General features: G+C 37.2%; 1 protein-coding gene across 1 annotated transcript in view; it reads right to left on the reverse strand.

The window, feature by feature from the left end:
* Nucleotides 1-18291, reverse strand: part of NUDT14 (nudix hydrolase 14) — a 60988-nt gene that overhangs the window by 41565 nt on the left and 1132 nt on the right. The gene's annotated exons all lie outside the window — the stretch shown is intronic.

Below are 18291 nucleotides of genomic sequence, written 5' to 3' on the forward strand. Positions count from 1 at the left end.
ATTCTACAGAAAGACACGTGCACACAAAAAAGCCTAAATTACAATTTCAGTCCACACCCACTAATCCACTCCATCAGACTGCACACGCTGGAGTAAATGAAGCCCCATCTTCAAAAGCAATTTGCAGAATTACTTGCTGATGTTGAAGAACTACTTCAAAAGAGTTTAAGTGTTATGGAATTTTACTGTTTTTTAAACAAGCCACTGTTTAAGCTCAAGAGGAAGAGGGGGAGAGTGTTTGTTTTTTAAACAAAGCTTGTAAGATTTCATTACTAAACTATCCAGAATGTTTATTTTAAAAGCATCATGATTACAAATAATGGCGTTTTGCAGTTTTTAACTTACCCATATTCAAATGTTTCAGTTAGAAATTACTGTTTTTACTGGCTTTGTGGAATCTGTAGACAAAAATACACAAACTGATGACTTTTGAACAACATTAAAAATGAATGTTCTATCTAAAGTGCACACACTACTACTAACTGGGTTTAATTGACAATATGAACAATTTCCGAAGTATGGCTAAGCTAGCAAAGTTCATGGGGACAGATCATCCTATACACTAAAGAACAACATGCTAGCTCCAGCTGACAACAGTTCTGGGCAGGGCAGGGCAAAGCTGCTGTGGTCTCCACTACACTCATTTATTGCATAAGGATCTTGAATGAGAGCAAGAGGTGCTCGGCTTTATATGACAGCAAACTCTTTGCAGCATGGACTTGACTTCTTATCTGAAATTAGCTGGGAGACATAAAGGTACTTCTTGAAGAAATCATAATGTATACCAGCGGAGACCACACCAGCGATACCTCAAGAGACATAAAACCTAAGGTCATAGACTGTAATTTTTACAACCCATATCAATTTTCTCTTCAAAGTGAGGGTTATTCTGGTAGGAGTTTGTAATGAAACTGCAAACAGATGGTTATGGCAAGAGAGTTTACTGTTCAAAGGTGCAATTTTTTCACACTTTAGGAGGTAAAATAAACAATGGAGAACGCATTAATTTATTCAACTGTTAATGCAATACTAGGCCAAGCCACTTTGTTCATTTTATGTACATCAACTGCCAGAACAATTACAACTAAGATACTTGATGTGTAAGTAAACTTTCTCGTATAATCCTCTGGAAGTTTACTTTTCAGGTCACAGTTTGTTTTTTGTGTGTACTTTTCAACAATGGTGTTGTTGCAGTTTAGCTTGGCATTCAACTATCAGTACAATCACTTACCTTTGAATGAAATTTATAAAACATGAGAATTAAGCATATATAAGTATAGTAAATTAAGTCAAATCTCCTTTCTCTCCTTGTTTTTCTGTTTTTACTATACATTATTATTAACAACAATTGCATATACACATCTAACACACAAATACATAGTAGCATACTGAAATCTATACTACAAAGAATAAGGATATGGGGCTTGCCTTAAGAAACACAATATGCACAAAGGTCAAATTTATGACTTTTCTCACATCATTTTACTGCCAGGTCAGCATATAATTTAAGGTTATAAGTTGAGATACAGATGGGGCTTTCCTAGCACTAAGTTAACGCCAATTCTACTGAAAGGAACCAACTGCTAACACATTTTCAGACTGTTGCGTTACTGTACATAAATGCCAAAATTTAAAGCATGCATTCAACTGCTCTGTGTTTTACTTAAATTCCTGTCATATTATTACATTTTGCTGCATGTATTTTCCCATTTTCTCTAAACTGTGTTGTCCCTTTGAAGTGTGTGTCACACTTTCTTATTTTGCAGGGGTAAAAGGAACGTACACTTTCCGTATTTACAAAATTACTAACACTACTTTTTCCACAAAGTCATAGTAAAATATGAAATCTGAAACTTTGACTGTACATAGTTAAGTAATATAATCCTAATACTGAAAGATTATTTAACAGAGATAATAAAATCTGTTATAATAAAATGCAAACTGTGCATTCAGCTGATGTGATGGCAAAATACTTCTGTGTAAATAAGTACTTTACTTTTAAACAGATGTATTACCCGTCTCACACAGCCACTTATATCCATACTGCTGAAAACCTGCACAGCAAAGGCTATTTTTGTAATCTTTTACCTATATTTGTCTGTAATTGTTAAAGAAAAAAATCTCACAGAATTTGCAATAACAATTTATTTGTAAAATTACTATCAGAGGGACAAAAACTCAGGAAATTTAAACCACTAAGATTTCTTCTGCCATATTTTCTGCTTAATCTGACCCAAATAAGCACTTCCATCAAAATCGTATCACCCTCCCTTTCCCTGCTTTCTGCAGAGTCTCCTGCATGCAAGCAGCACAAACATTTCTGCAACCACACACTGAGCCACACTAAAGATGTCACCTGGTTAAACCGACCCAACACAAAAAAAGCTTCTCCACTGATAGTCATGTTGCCACTTCCTGAAGGTATGAGCCACGCAAAAGAGGGGACAATTGTACCTGTAATTTCACGTCTCACATTCCACAATTCTGATCTGCCAAATACTTAAGGACATACTAGACTTGGTGATGTTCAATGGGTTTAATACATGTATCTTTGAAGGGTATCAGAAGCTAGAAGCAATTGAGAGAACTGTCTTGCCTAAATTGTGATCAGAAATTTTAACATTTTGTCTTCTGAATTTTGTATCAGGACAGGCAAAAGTGATACTAACATTAGAAGCGCATCCCTGTGGAAAAGGAACGTGGAATATTTTTTTTTTAGTTTATTGTCTACATTACACATCCCATGAACATTAAGGGAAATGAAAAATAAAATTCCCTGAACAACCTAAGAGGCTGAGAAACATAGATCCAGGAAGCACATCTGCTGGCTCCAGCTCAGAGAATAAAAGCCAGGGAAATACCTCAACCAGAGAGCTGCTGAGAACTTCTAGGTTTCTTTTTCTGGAGTTTTCCTTATTTGTAGAAGTTGTTACATATTCATTGAGTTAGAAACAAACAAACAAACAAACAAACATGGCCTTTGTAGTTCAGTAATAAACAAATCTGGAGAACAAGAGACATGGGTTCATACCCCTGCTCCAATTTATAATAAATCATGAACAACTCCAAAAGACAAGATTTAAGAAAGCACTTTCAATAACCTTTACATTTAAGGCACTCACTGGAAAGATGGAAGATCTGAATTTATACTTTACTCTGAACCACTGTCATTTCAGGCAAACTCCAGATCCCCCAAATAATGTCTAAACACTTTTACTGAGTAACGTCATATTCTGTGGTGGGATTTAAACTGCAGTATTTGTTCTAAGACTACAACCTATTTCTGCTCTGCTACCCGATGAAGCCTTAGTGAAATCCAGTGAGACTGATTCCTGCAAATTCCTTTGGAAAATGGCACTTACACACCTAAGTCACTGAAGACAACGTTTTTGAAACTGCTAAAATTTACTGAGACACAGCTAACTATAAGGAAAATAAACTGTGTTCTAATTTTTTTTAAAAGGCAAAAAAAAAAAAGAAAAACATCTCCAGGAAGCCTGTTTTAATCTTTCCTGGTCTATTGTTGGTTGCTTCTTTTGACCTCAGAGTTACCAAGATAAAGGGCCTAACTATGAAATTTCAGAGGAAATAATTCTGCACTCGGCATAAAATACCTAGACCAATTATGTCTGTAGTAGCTGTTTCAAGATAGAGTGAGATTCAATATAAAGTACCCACTGTGACTCCTAGACCCCACAGTAGATGAGAAATCTCACTTGATATTCTTGAACTCCTTCATGTATTCATCCTCTGCTCTCATTAGTCAAAATATCCTTTCCAACCCCTTAGGAAGAGGACTCTCCAAATGATACATACTGGATAAACAGTGCTTTGGTCCAAATCACATTCCTACAACTCATGATTCCCCTGACCACTTACTGGTATAGCACCCCAAATAACTGCTGAAGACAGCCTCGTGAGATGACTCAGAGATATCCATCCTGCTGCCTTTGCCAGGACTTAGGTCTCTCACCTCATCTCTGCAGGCACAGCAGGGTAGAGAAGCAAACAGAAGTAAAAGCAGAAAATTAATCTTAAAATCATCGGTCCCAAGGTAACCACTATGCTTTAAAGCATAATTTCTTCTTTGCTAGCCTAGGTCATGACCCTCATCCAAAAGAGGAAAGAAAGAAATTGTCCTTTCATCATTAATTTTGCTATGCCATTCAGGAAAACAACACTGACAACATCATAAAAACACAGTTTAAGTTGCCACTGGTATTTCATGCAAATGCTAATCACTACCATCAATTGTCTGATATTTCTCATTATCTCTTTAGTCACTGTAACAAATTCCACTGCAATTTATACAGGGTCTGATTAAAATCTTCTCTGGTTGACAAGAGCCAGCAGAAAAAAAAAACCCCTACCCCTCTTCTACCACAGTACTGGACCACTCCATTCTTAGACAGATAATAAAGCTGCATCAAAAAGCACGCAGTTGACAAATACTGTTCTAATTTCAGAAACAAAAACTACTATGCCACCTGAAGCAGAACACTGTTAAGAAAAAGCCTGTGTATAGACTGTTGCATCTGTAAACCAACAGTGTGGATCACATAAGTATGATTTTTAAAAGTAATTTAACAAATCTATTTGTTTACCTATTACTTATGAAGTGCAAAATATTTCTGATGCAGAAGTCAAATCTATGCAGGAACAATATAGCTCAGTGAACTGGACACCTTGCATCACACACCAGTCTGGTACATGCCAACAAAGAACCAGCATTAACAGGACTGACCAAGGTTAGCAAGCAGCACTTGGGAGATCCTAAGTTCCAACAAAGTTGGGAACAAAGCCAGATGCAGCACCATGGTGTCTCCATGGAGAAGGAAGAGCAGGGAAGGAGACCTCCTACACAGCAAGTCTCACAGGAACTCAAGGTTACCACTTACTGCAAGCGTTTTCATAGACAAGGTCCCAGGAGTTTTAGCATGTCTCCTCCACAATACTGAATACTATGAGCATGTTAAGACTATTTATTGCCATTTCTGTTGGCTCCTTCAACTGCATACCAAGACACCTTAAGCTCTAAGACTTTACCCTGAGCATGCAATGGCATGAACCCAGCATATACAGAAGTGTCTAAAATCTTAGACAAAGAATGAAGGTTGCAAACTCACTCCACAGATTCAGCAGGGCTGGTCTGAGAATTGAGAATTAACTTCCACAAGTACTACAGAAAACTACACACCTTCCCTTGCAAGTGCAAGACACACTTTTCTGACCAAAAAGTATACAAAACATAGCACTGCAGAAAGTTGTTTCTTTTCTCTTTCATCCTCTCCCCAAGGCACAACTGTTAGGTGTGGTTTGTCATCCCACTTAACGCGCTACTGGAAGGCATGCCACTATCATAAGGGCTGCAGAAGAATGTACAGACAGAAGGGAGGGAAGACACAATGCCAACTGGCATTCATCTGGGTTTTTTCGAGACATCAAAAGCAAATATTCCAACCGTTTTTCCGTTTAGTGAAATAGTTTCCCTGACTAGCTCTTCTGAGCCCCGGGTGTGATTAAATCTCTACTCGCCTACCCCCCAACATAATTCTTACACTTAAATCTTGACATTTATATTATTACTTTTACAAATTAATCTTTCTCTATGGAGTGTACCTTAATGCTCTAGGGAGGCTTGTACATTCCCAGGAGTCTCGTGAGAGCTCTGCCAAGAGGTTTTAACTCCTAGACAGATCAAAGAGAAAGTAACGAGATAAAAAGAAACAGGGTTCTCCAGACTGACAGGTCAACCATCTCTCCTCAACAAGAAAAAAGGATGGTTTACAGAAACAGTCAGGGAGACAATCAGGTTTCAAATTTGACGGAAGTATCCTGTAAAGTACTACAATAGTCATTTCTGTAGTAATGATTACTGACTGGTTTCACTGAATAGGAGGCCAATAATCTCATGTTATTATTTAACTTATCTGAGTTAAATATCTGAGGAGCACAAATCAGATGAGTTACCGATCAAATTTTAGGCCGTACAAACTTCAGTGCTATGGAAATGTCACTCTAACAAGCAACAGAAGACTTGCAGACAAAGTAACTGCCTACCTATGCCCAATATTTTTGAGTGCTAAGTGCCAACATACATACGAAATTCTAAGACAGATTTGCCAAAAGACTTGATAGGATAGTCTTTGATAGAAAAGCCATCTTTTCTTCTAATCCTGCTGCTTCAAAAGCCCAACAAACTTAAGTGATCAAATAATAACAACAGTATGTCTTAAAGTCAAAACAAAACTGAATGAAGCCAACAGTGACAATTTATTTCAGCAATTCAAGAAAAGAATATATACAAGAGCTATATAGGTTCATATAATGAATAAGTTTTTTAATTATTTACAATGTTATACTCAATATACAAATCTACCTGTTTCCCCTATTTTTTCCACATCTTGACTTCCAGCTCAGTTTGTCAGAACATGTAATTTCTAGTCAAAAACCACTGAACGGCTGCAACTCCAATCACCTTACTTTCTAAGTAAAAAAACCCCATCTATTAGTCAAATTGCTTTAGATTTTGCTTAAACTAGGATTAAATAGAAACAATGCAAGTGAAGAACTGGCCTGACCAATGAGAAGAGCAAAAATACCACTGCATTCAGCAAGGTTGGAATTCCAAAAGTGTAAAAATACATGCTAAGGATCTTCATGTCCGGCCTTTTGTAGTCCAGACACATTTATAGTTTAGAACCTTTTTACGCAGCAAAACAAAATGCTACATCCGTTCCAAGTTCACAAATACCTATTATAGCTAATTAAAACATCAGCTAAAATGACAAAGGTCACTGAAAATAATCTTTAAAATAATAACATCAAGTTATCAAATTCTATGTAGTTGATTGCATAGTCATTATTCCTACTCAGAATTTAAATTATCTTGTAAGTAATGAAAATCTCACAGAATCACTCAAAGAATGTTACTCTTTTTGATGGTATATACCTTTTCTAAGCATATCATGTGCAGAAAATCCAGTAATTACAGTCATCACATATTAGACCCTTGGGAAAAACAATTTTCTATATTAAGAAACAGATCTGGAGTCAGAATCACGCACAGATATAGCTGTTTAACTCCAGAAAGACCCTTGAATTAAAACTGAAACTACAACATTGAATATTTCTGAAATCTTAAGATGGATAATGCACGGTGTGATTTATCAGCTTGCTGAGGAATTCTTCTAGTCTTTTAAATCATTTGTATTTGCTTACCAAATTTGCACCTTGATCATATGCAGCATGACATATCAGAACAAGCATGTGGTTTAAAAGAATGGAGCTCTAAGTCTCAGTGGAAATGTTGTTTTCTGTGCATGCTTTTTTTCCGCCTTTTTTTTTTTTTATTAGATCTATGACACAACTCTAACAAACACACTATTTACTCTCTGGGAGGACTGTGAGGGGAAAAGAAGGTGGGGAGAGGAAAGTGAGAGGAACGGTTTCTAGAAGAAAAACTCCTGTAATTACTAGATGATACACGAATGCACTTTGCACACACTGAATGCATAGAACATATCTTCTACACTGCAACCCAAAGAAAAATAACTATTTCAGAAATACACAAGAATTTGCAGCACTGGGTAGTTAAAAATAGCAGAAGGCAGCATCCCTAAATGCAGGGCGAAAAAAATGAAAAAGCACAGTAACTGCCACCTACATTTTTACGCTTACCTACTTCTTCCTCTGTACATTATGGGAAAAAACCCAACCCTCTTGGAAAAAAAAAAATCTTGCACACATCCACACAAACAGAGGGTCACAAAAGCTATGAAAGAGGTACTTAACACAGGTTCCTGAGCAGATGACAAGCCGTTAAACTTTCACCTTTAGGTAGTCATGATGATCTGATGTCTCTTTTATGATATCTCCCATTTTTTTTAATTAAAATCTACAATGTGTTTAACAAGCAGTTCTTCCATCAATCTTTGATGTGTTTTACTTATAAAGCAATGACAGTTTTCGGTTCAGTCTCCTTAAAGTTCCAGAGAAACCATTTTCCACTCACTTGCTTTGAAAGCCATTAAAACAACTTGACGAAGAACAGCAGCAGGGGGCTAATAGAAGCCACGGCTTAGTAACAATCTTTAGATTTTTCTCCTAAGACTTTCTCACAGACCCTCCTCACAAAGATCCTCAGCGCTTTTCATCCTCTCCTTTCTCCCCATCCCCCAAAAATCAGTTCAAAGTGACAGATGCAACTAGCTCCAGGTTGTGCTATTTTCTTAATTTCACTTTCACCTCGCAATTTTGATAGACTCAACAGAAATCCAGTTCCTGTGGAGGTGGTCATGTCCTCATATCTTCCTGTTGAGAAAATATAACACAGAGAAGGATTCAAGAAGTAACTTGGAAACATCTTCTAACCTGTCATCTATTCTGAAGAGAGCACTGGTACAAAGTAATCTACCTGTTGCTTAAAAGTCATATACAACTGACATTCAATTGATTGAATTAATTAGTGATTTATATACAGTTCTGTGTTTTACTGCAGTATTTCTGAAACCTTCATAATGACAGCAACCCTGTAACAGTTTAAATCCTGGGATATAAACTACAGAACTATGCAAGCCAACTGCAAATAATCTTCAACCACTCTTTAAAAATGGGAACTGCCTGTAGCAAATGACAAGTTCTTTGGTTATAGTTTCATGCAAATGTAGAAATCAAAGTTTTGAGGAAAACAGAACTATTGGGATAGTACTTATTCTGATCAGAATCAGTAGAGCCTATTTTTTACCTATGTTTTGCTGTGCTCACCACCATTTTATTTCTTTATTATTATGGCCACTTTAAGTATGATCTTTATTGATCACTAATTTTGAGGAACTTCTGGAACACCAGAGCTCTATGGACTCTTCAGTCACTACTCAAGTGATGCCACTGTGGTCAAAATACCAGACATGGCATTTCTGCAACATGAACACCTACTTCCATGAAGCATGGCTATGGGACATACTTATTTATCCCAGATTCTAGTTACAATCCCTTGTTCTTCTAAAAGCTAGAGCTACAGTTACAGTACACATGGCTAGGAGCAAACGGGGACTAAAGGAAGCCAGATATATGCCGCCTCATCTTGAGGACAGGGGCAGCACATACAAGAGATTTGAGGTCAGGAAAGACAGATGGTGGGCATTCCCATTACAGCTACGTCACCTCTTGTCCTTACACAACTGAGCTCTATGTTTTCCAGTTGGTGACTCTCACAGTTTGTGTTTTGAATTTATTTTAGCTAGCTCGTATTTGTAAAACAGACTGGGAGAATACATTGTGGAATAAACTTCTAGATGTCTGAGAACAAATCTTATTGATACTTTCTCAGAGCAATGTCCACAACCATACTTTTTGCAACTCCCCCTTCTGCTAAAGTAATACGCTATGAAAATGTTAAAGGGAGATCTGATTTTTTTAATGAGATTTTCTTTAAAAATTAAAAAACAAAACCATGGAAATTCTAAGTCAGTGAACTGACATACGGTCCTATTAGCAAACACACAAAAAGTTTCTGTTGGCATTCTGAGATGACTGTATCATAAATATTGGAAAAGGATCCATCAAGAATATTAAACTAGAAAAGTTTGAGAAGTACAGAAACAATATCCTAAGGAACAGGAACGGTTATGTATAATTTTCCACAAGCATACAATCACTTTACAGAATTGAAATAATGTAAAGTTGGAAGGACCTCACAAGATCACTCAGTACAACTTTTAACGGTGACAGGATCAAACATATGTTATGTGAGTGCTATATAATACATGCCAGACTCAAAATATGCATCTGAGCATTATCCAGTCAGAGCCTCCATTCAGGCTGTTCCATCATTCAAAATATTCTACCATTTGTGCAATTTTAGGTTTCAAACAAATACTTGCAATTCTATATATGTAATAGCAGTGTAAGACTGTTATGTTACAAGTACATGACCTAGAGTTCATCATGAATGCTACTGCAGAATAACCATTTAATTAAAATTACCATTGGCATTACTTCTTTCTGTATTAGTTTTCAAGTATTAATGCTTACTTCTCCAGGAGGGTAAACTTTTCCCCCCGTATTTTCTATTTTCGGAGAAAGAACATCTCTCACCTTTAGGAGTTTAGCCTCATTTCCCTATAATGTATTCATCACCGCTCAGCACATCTGTCCCAGCAAATCCCATTTCCTGTTCTATTCATGAGGCTCAGCAACCTGGAGCTTTAGTGATTGCCGCCACACTTTTCCCATGGCCTTCTCACCTCTCACCCCCCCCCGCGCACCCCGCTCCCATTGTTTATCATCTGTTCTCCCCTGCTGCAAACTGCTGTCAGATGTTCACTTATCCCTAATCTTACCCACTGCCTTTGATATTCTTTCTAATCCAACAACCTGTCAACTGGGGCATCAGCCCATGTCCAGACCAGCTGCTCTGTCACAGGCCATAAGATTCCCTCTCAGCTCCAAGAGGTATTTAAAGGATTTTGACACAGCAACCGCAATGTGAAACAAATAATTAATGCTGTTTTGATCAGTGATCAGGGCTTTAGTGTGACATGAGCTGACCACTAAGAAAAACTGAGTTTTACTTTGTTTAAACTTCAGTAAACTTTAGTGTTACTGCATTAACAAGATTTTGATCAATGTCTGAAGAACAGTACCAAAAAGCTAAGTTCTTTAACTTGTGTTAGTTAAAAATTACAACAGAAAATTAACCTGAATGCAAGTCAGAGGGTCAGTTAACTTTATATGCCTGCTGTGTAAAGCATACTTATTTACGCAGCATCGATTTGCGTAGAGTTTTCAAAGCACAGGAGCTGACCTTTTATGAGTTACAGCTGAAAATACAAACGTTTTAAATATGGCAGCAGTTGAGGCAAAATTGTTATTTAAAACACGCTTGTATTTTCAGGAATATCATGAAGTATAGTTTCATCCCATACAGATCATCAAAACCAGACGTTTTAAAGAATATTCCCATTTACAGAAAATGTCTGATTTCCATAATATTCAGATTTGCTATAAATACTTAAAATGTTACAGTGTTCATCTGCTTAAAAACATACCAAATACACATAATGTCATAGCTGAAATTATGATTCAGATGACAGATTTTTTTGTACTGGGAAAAAGAAGTTTCTGCTATTTAAGCAAACATATGTATTTTGATCCAAACTGAAAAACAAATAAAGCATTTAGTTGTTGAAGAACATGAATACTATTTTATTCCTTAGATCTAACTGAAATTACTACAAAAGAGACGGTATCAAACAAGTCAAAAAACCCTACTTTATACCCTATTCGTACTTCACACACAAAAAATATAATAAAATCTCAGTGATGGACTTTATAACATGGTTCATTCCCTTAGAACTAAACCACTTTCATTCTTAGGGCTTGTCTATACCAGGATATCAAGAAAATGAATCTGAAATAAGTACCTTGATGAACTTGAATTCTGCTAGTTAAACTCCATTAAACCCCTGTGTGGACACAGTCATTCAGTTTAGTTTACTGCTCCCTTAGGGCATGCACTGCAAAGTTAACATGGATTAGGGTAGGGTATGAATTCAAAGTGCAATCGTACTTTGAAAATGGTTTAACGTAAACAGAACCAGACTCTTTGTTGTAGAATGAGACATGGAGTTAATCAGGAAAGTCCTGTGTAGACAAGCCCTTGCAGATGAGGCTACTGGAGTGGTATTGTCAAAGCCAATGGTTTTCAACCTCTTCATCTGCAGACCTGGAAACATCTCCCAGTGAAGCTGCAGACCTTGGAAACACATTAAAATCTGCTGATAATTGATCTGCTTTTCTTAGTTGACTCACGTGGATGACCTACAAGTAGTCCAATGGCGCTCAATCAGCTACGTATCAGAACTTGAAAAATACTGGTTTAAGCTAACTACAACTTGTGTGCCTCCTCCTAATCCTCAGTCTTAACTTCATAACTATTGCACAGTAACCCAAATAGTCTAGCTATTGATGACATTGAATGAGATTTTAAGGGTCATTTACTTAAGTGTAGACACATTTCAGCCCTGTGCTATGATGCTACAAAAGATGCTCAACAGAGCCTTGTTCTTACCAGTAAGTGACATTTGCTGTCATATGTTTGTTGAATCATATGACTGACCTAAAAATGTGAAGTCTTGTCACTGCCAACTACTTGTCCTGTATTTACTTCAAAGAGCCCTACATTCACTTGTCAAAGCATACTGCATAATTAATACAAACAAAATATTCACTGAAACAAAACCAAGTACTAGTGTACTTTTTGACTACTAGTCCTATGAACTAATTCTTCTCACTTCCCCCTTTAGTAATTCATAAGCAGAAGCAGATATGCCTAGATTCCTTAATTTCTTTCCTTAAACCTGTGCTCTAATAGCAAAGAACACTGTTTCTCTCACAGGAAATTTATGTTCCCTCAGTATTTAACTCCCTAATGATGTAGTTGCAAAAACTTCATGTTTCTTTTCTTTCATCCATATAAAAGAATTATACTGCACTTCAACCATAATACCCAGTTAACACAGCAGCAGTCAGATCAGTCAGATCAAAAATCTGTCTCATCCAGGATCCTATCTCTGACAGAAGCCAACATGCCTAAGGAACAATATATTGTTAAAATACTCTCAGCCTCCTGCAATTTGCAGCTCAGGGACTTCCTGAGATAGAAGCTCTATGTTTGCATTTAATATTAATACTATATACTGACATAACAGACTTGCCAAGCTGAAGAAAATGAGACAAATTTTGCAGAGAAAATGCTATCTCCTTTTATTGCACTACTGCTTTGAAAAAATGAATTGCAAATAAATGTATTACTTGGTAGTATTTCCTACTGCTGGGCCTTTTGAAGATTCAACAGAAGACTTACTTGTTTGAACAGGTAACTTAAAAATCTGTTTACTCCCTCAACAGCATCATTTTTAACTGTCAAAATAGAAAAGAATGTTTTATGTTTATAAAAAAGCAGATGGAAGTTCCAGAGAATATTTCAGGCAGCTGGGCACATTCATGTTGCTATTGCCATATTAAAAAAAAATTCTGAATGTAAAAGCAGATTGTTAATATTATTGTAACACTGCACTGCTTTGCTTTTTCATCTTCAGAGTTCTCATGACATTAATGATACAGGACTCACTTCTCTCTGGATGTATATCTAGAATCAGGGTTTTAATCTTCATGACATCTCCAAGACAGTGAAATTGTAAGGCACAGAAACAGAGTGGGTGCTCATGGTCACAAAAGAAAGTAGTAGCAAATTTAAGATTAGAAATAAGAAATTCCTTCTTAACTGATGAATTGCACACTATTCCTGAAGTACATTTTCTACCCATTACAAAGTTCATGATGTGTTAAAATCTACAATAATTACCTTAGAATGACTATAAAACTCAAAGAGATTATAACAGAATTCCCTTAACACTGAATGAAAACATCATGCATTAAAATGAAATGGAAAGGAGCATTTTTCGTGTTTAACTTCAAAATGAATGATTCTAAACATTAAATCAATAGAGGATATGTGATGCTGAGGCACTGGACTACTCTAAGTGTGGAAGGGCTGTGAAGCTTACAAAAGACCAAATGGTTCCAATTTACCACTAATGACTGGATGGTTCTGTCGATAGGTACGGAGTTTTTGAGGTTTACCTCACATCATTGAAACAAATGCCCATTCACCATTCCACAGATTCGAAATACAAATTCACTTATATATGTACTGGGAAAATTACTCACAGTTGATATGAGCCTAGTAGCAAATTTCTGAAAGTTCCTGGAGAGAATGCACATATATGTTTATACAACGTGAGGAAACAGTGGCAAGAGCTCCCTTGCCAGAACCACCTTCAAAAACAAAGCTACAGGAGTCTGGGCTAGATCCACAAAGTCTTTGATATGTGAGCTCTGGGCAAAAGTTTCTGTAACAGGTCAAGATATTCCCCTGGCTAGATGCTTCCCCGTAGCTGATGCTCTGCCTCCCCTTGAAGGATACTGCCCAGAGGTCACCAAAAGGAATATGCAACAGCACTTTGCTTCGCCTTATGCAAAGCTTAGTAATTTAGCATAAAGGGCTAATGGAGGTGGGTTTGAACTGTAACAGCAGAGTAAGAGCTGGAGCAAAACTAGTATCCTTTCTGCTGATTCTCAAAGGGTAATAACCACTAGCACGGGGACAAACAATTGCATGCAGTAACTCCTTAAATTACTATAGCAAGATTCACCAGAACTCTGTCTATCAAAGCCCTGTGTCAGGGTCCAAATCCAACATGCAGAACCACTGAAATCGTTGCTCAGGTGCTGATTAAGATGACTATGTTGAATCCAGATTCCCATTTGGGTACTTAATGCTGCCCAGAACACTAACAACTCTGCTCAACTGTTACTACTCAGAATCTACTTCATGACTTAGTCTCAGCAGAATTCTTCAACTTGGCATTTTTTGGCTAATATATAGGCCGGTGCCTGGCTAACATACACAAAATAGCTGAAGATTTACACACAAATGTGTTTCCCAGCAGTGAGCACACCCTCCTGTGATGTGGGAAGCAATATTAATTGAAGCAACATCTTGCAGCGTGACTCTACCACATCCCAGGGAAATGCCCTAGCCCTTGGGCATTGAGTTAATCTCTCATTAGCCATCCCTCTAGTCTCTTGAATAAATTATTTAAGAAAAGCAGAAAAACTTCAATAGGAAAAAGTGAAAAGAGATTTACCATGAAGTTCTGGTAAAAAAAAGCCAATTCTTCAGGAGGTGATATATGTTTAAAAAAGAAAAAAAGCCACTTTAGACAACAAATCAATTTGCACTTTGGAGGCAAGTACACACTAAAACTAGCCAGATGCTATCCTTTATGTGAGACAAAAGAATTTTCTTCTTTCAGTACCAAGCAGAACACAAATACGTACACAGGATTCCTACTGACAAAATGAAGAGGATATTCATCAGGGTATGTGAGGTACCTTGTCCATCTCTCATCCTCAGGCCACCCCACTTAAAATTATATGGCTTACTTGACTGAGGGGTCCATCATGAGGAATGGGTTGACAGCTGAAAACCACGAGTAGAAAGTGAGGTCCATTTTGAGGAGCTGTTAGATGTCTATTTTGAAGAACATAGTTCTAAACCATACCTTACTCCTCCACATTGGCCCTACAGCTTGCTGAATTCCATTACTCCTTTACTGCACTTCCATTGCTACCTTTGCACTATACAAAGACAGAACAAATAATTTTAAAAAGTGGTTGGTACAGTGATTTGTCTGGAGAGCCAGGCTACTCCCCATAACCTGGATGCCTAACACCAAGCTGCATGTTGCCTCCATCCACATGGTTCAAAACCTAGAATTCTTTCAGAAGGGTGTACACTTACTTTTACGCTTTATAAGAAACATACAGCACTCATTACTGTTATTTAAAACAATATGGCTGGGCAGAGATGAGAAACGTGAAAGACCTCATACGAAAAGATCTCATCTTCCTCTATTAGAAGAGCAGCTCTACCATGGGCATAAATTGCTGTAACTTCAGGAACTCCTAAGAATTATGACAATCCTCACTACAGTTGAATAGCCAGAAACCTACATTTTTTCCTCGTGATCTTTTGAAAGAGTATTTCTATATGTAACCAAATGTAACAGGTCCAATCCATAGGACAACTCAAGCTCTTGGAACAAGGGGAATTCAGGACTGGAGCACAAGCCTAGAAAGACACTGCTGGAGTTTTGTCGAACATGATAGTAACCACCTGACTTGATTTTAAGTACATACAACTCTCTTCCTGCATGTGTCCACAACTCCTTGTCTGAACATCCAGATCCCAAAGGAAAAAACTCTGCTGGCCAAAACACTAATCCCTTCTTTGGGCCTACAATTTTGAATGTGTTAAGTGCCTCTGACGAAAAGGTAGACAACCATCTGCATCTCTGGCTCCACTCTTGATCAGATGAGACCACAGTCGTCTTCAGATGCATAACCTATGTGGGCTTACAACAGTATTTCCTCAGCATTTTGTTTAGATTTCACCCCCCTCCAGGATCCCCTTCTGATGTCTTGCAAATTTTTGGTGGTCTGCAAGCCTGCTAGAGCAACTGTGGTTTACAACTCAGTGGGGCACAGCCTGAACGGCTAAAACCAGACCTGCATGGTAAACCACAATATAAACCATTTATATCTTAATTTAACTGTTGAAAACTTAACTGGTTTAACTATAGTGGTGGGATCAAAATTATCTCCACACAAGTAGTGTAATTTTTACATGAAATGTCTTAGAATCAATGCTACAATATATGTGACCATGATGAAATGTCTTCAAGTCAATGCTGTAACATAAGTGTTCATGAATGCTTTGAAATAATCTTAAAATTACCTGTATGTAAAAATTCTTTCAATTCCTGTTTGTACAGAAAAGCAGTAGTTATAAAAAACCAAACTAATAAAATAAAAAACCTCTCATTCTATATACAACCTTGGACAGAGAAGTTACGTTGAAATATCAATGCCTTATCTGTTTGAAAACAGATTTCAAAATCTCAGTCTTAAATGCCTAAATTATCCTTTGTCAATCTTCTTTGGATTACAAATAATTATAGGGGACATGTTATAGCTTCAAAAAAAGTACCTGTAAGATTGCCTCAAACCTTCCAGTTACAGCCTGATGCATATTGCATAAAGTAAGTATCCAAACTAGTTTCAGTTTCCATAGTGCAACAAATGCCATTATTGAAATTTTCCTCCATTAAATTGTTCTGTTATTCAGAAAGACTTTTTAATTAGGTTTGGGTTAAAGCAGGTACAGGGAATTCATGGAAGGAGGAAACTAATTTTACTCTAAGAAAAAGCACCAATAATAATAAGAAAAGTTTATTTTCTTTTTCCAGACAGTGTATAAGTTCTACTCAGCATAAAACCATTAAGACCAAGGGCTAGATTTCAGAAATTATTTTCAGTTTTCGATGAGTGGTGGAATTTTTAAAAATTCTTAAGTAGATCCCGCACCTAACTCCTAGATTTAAGACACTTAACTGTTTAGGTATTGAATGGGGTTTTCAGCAGATCTAAATGCCTTTGAAACAATTACTCAAATGACTAAAAATATTTAGCATTTCCTCTGGTTAGTAAGTCAGTTTTTAAATGCAAAATGTGTTTTTAATAAACGCGGGGCCTGTCTCCCAGGTCAGGTGCAGAGAGTTGTGCAGTTGTTGAGCTTATGCTCTCACTAGGCTGGACCCAAGCCAGCTTCTGTGCAGATGCCATATAAACTACATTTTCATTTTAAAACAATGCTGTGGCCAAGAGAAACAATCTATGCCCTCAACCAGCCCTTAAACAGTCATCCCTAACCACCATATTACCACCTCCCCTCTGCCGGCATAAGCATTTGAATTGAATCAGAGACCTTGTTTACGTGAAAACTAACTTCTTTTTTTGGCCAGATTAGGTTCAACCTGGACCAGCTCACTATGTCGCTGCACAAACACTTGTGCAAGGAGAAGAAGTAGCAAGTCGTGCAGAAAGAGCAAGCCTACTTCTTTTGGTGGCAACGCTGGTCTCTGTCAAATCACAGCACGGGACCAAACACATCCTTATTCCTTCTTTACCATACTCATCACATTTAAGGCACTTGTGTTCAATTAAATGTAATTTTGTAATACTGTTTTGTACATTTTAATTAAATCCCATTTATCACATAAATAGAGCATGACTCAAATGAAAATGAAATTAAGAAGTTGTCACTTATAAACTAAGCCAGCAAAAATTCAGAACGTGAAAGAATGTTCTTCAGGTTTTCTTCTGATACCTAAAAAGAAATAATTCGCTTGGTGTAAAGCTTTCAGCTGTTCACAAATCAAAATGTTTTACTTATCCCAACCAATGAGATGAGAGCTTTAAGAAAATCATATACAAAATGTAATAAAAAAAGGTAAAAATATCAGTTCATCTGCCTTGCTGCAAGCTATTTCAACCCTTGCTTTTCCTTTTCTGTATCTTATCTCACTGTTGGACCTAAACACACCTCCGCCATATACATTCCCTCTTCTGCCTTTTCAAGTGATGCGTTCCAAAGCAAAGAAGGAGTAAGAGAAGATGTGGTTCGCAGAATGCATTTCTAGGGTTATTCAAATTCTTCTGCATTTCAACTTCCACCTCTCTACCGGGGTAACAGCTCACCCTGGACCAGCCGATGCTGCATCATCAGCTAGAGAAACAACTGGTTTTGTGCATGACCTCACTCGCAGAAAACGTTCAAGGGACATGCAGCACTTTCTGCCACAAGAAGCAACTTTCCTCTCA

Source organism: Phalacrocorax carbo, chromosome 9 (genome assembly GCF_963921805.1).
Source record: "Phalacrocorax carbo chromosome 9, bPhaCar2.1, whole genome shotgun sequence".
NCBI lineage: Eukaryota > Metazoa > Chordata > Aves > Suliformes > Phalacrocoracidae > Phalacrocorax > Phalacrocorax carbo.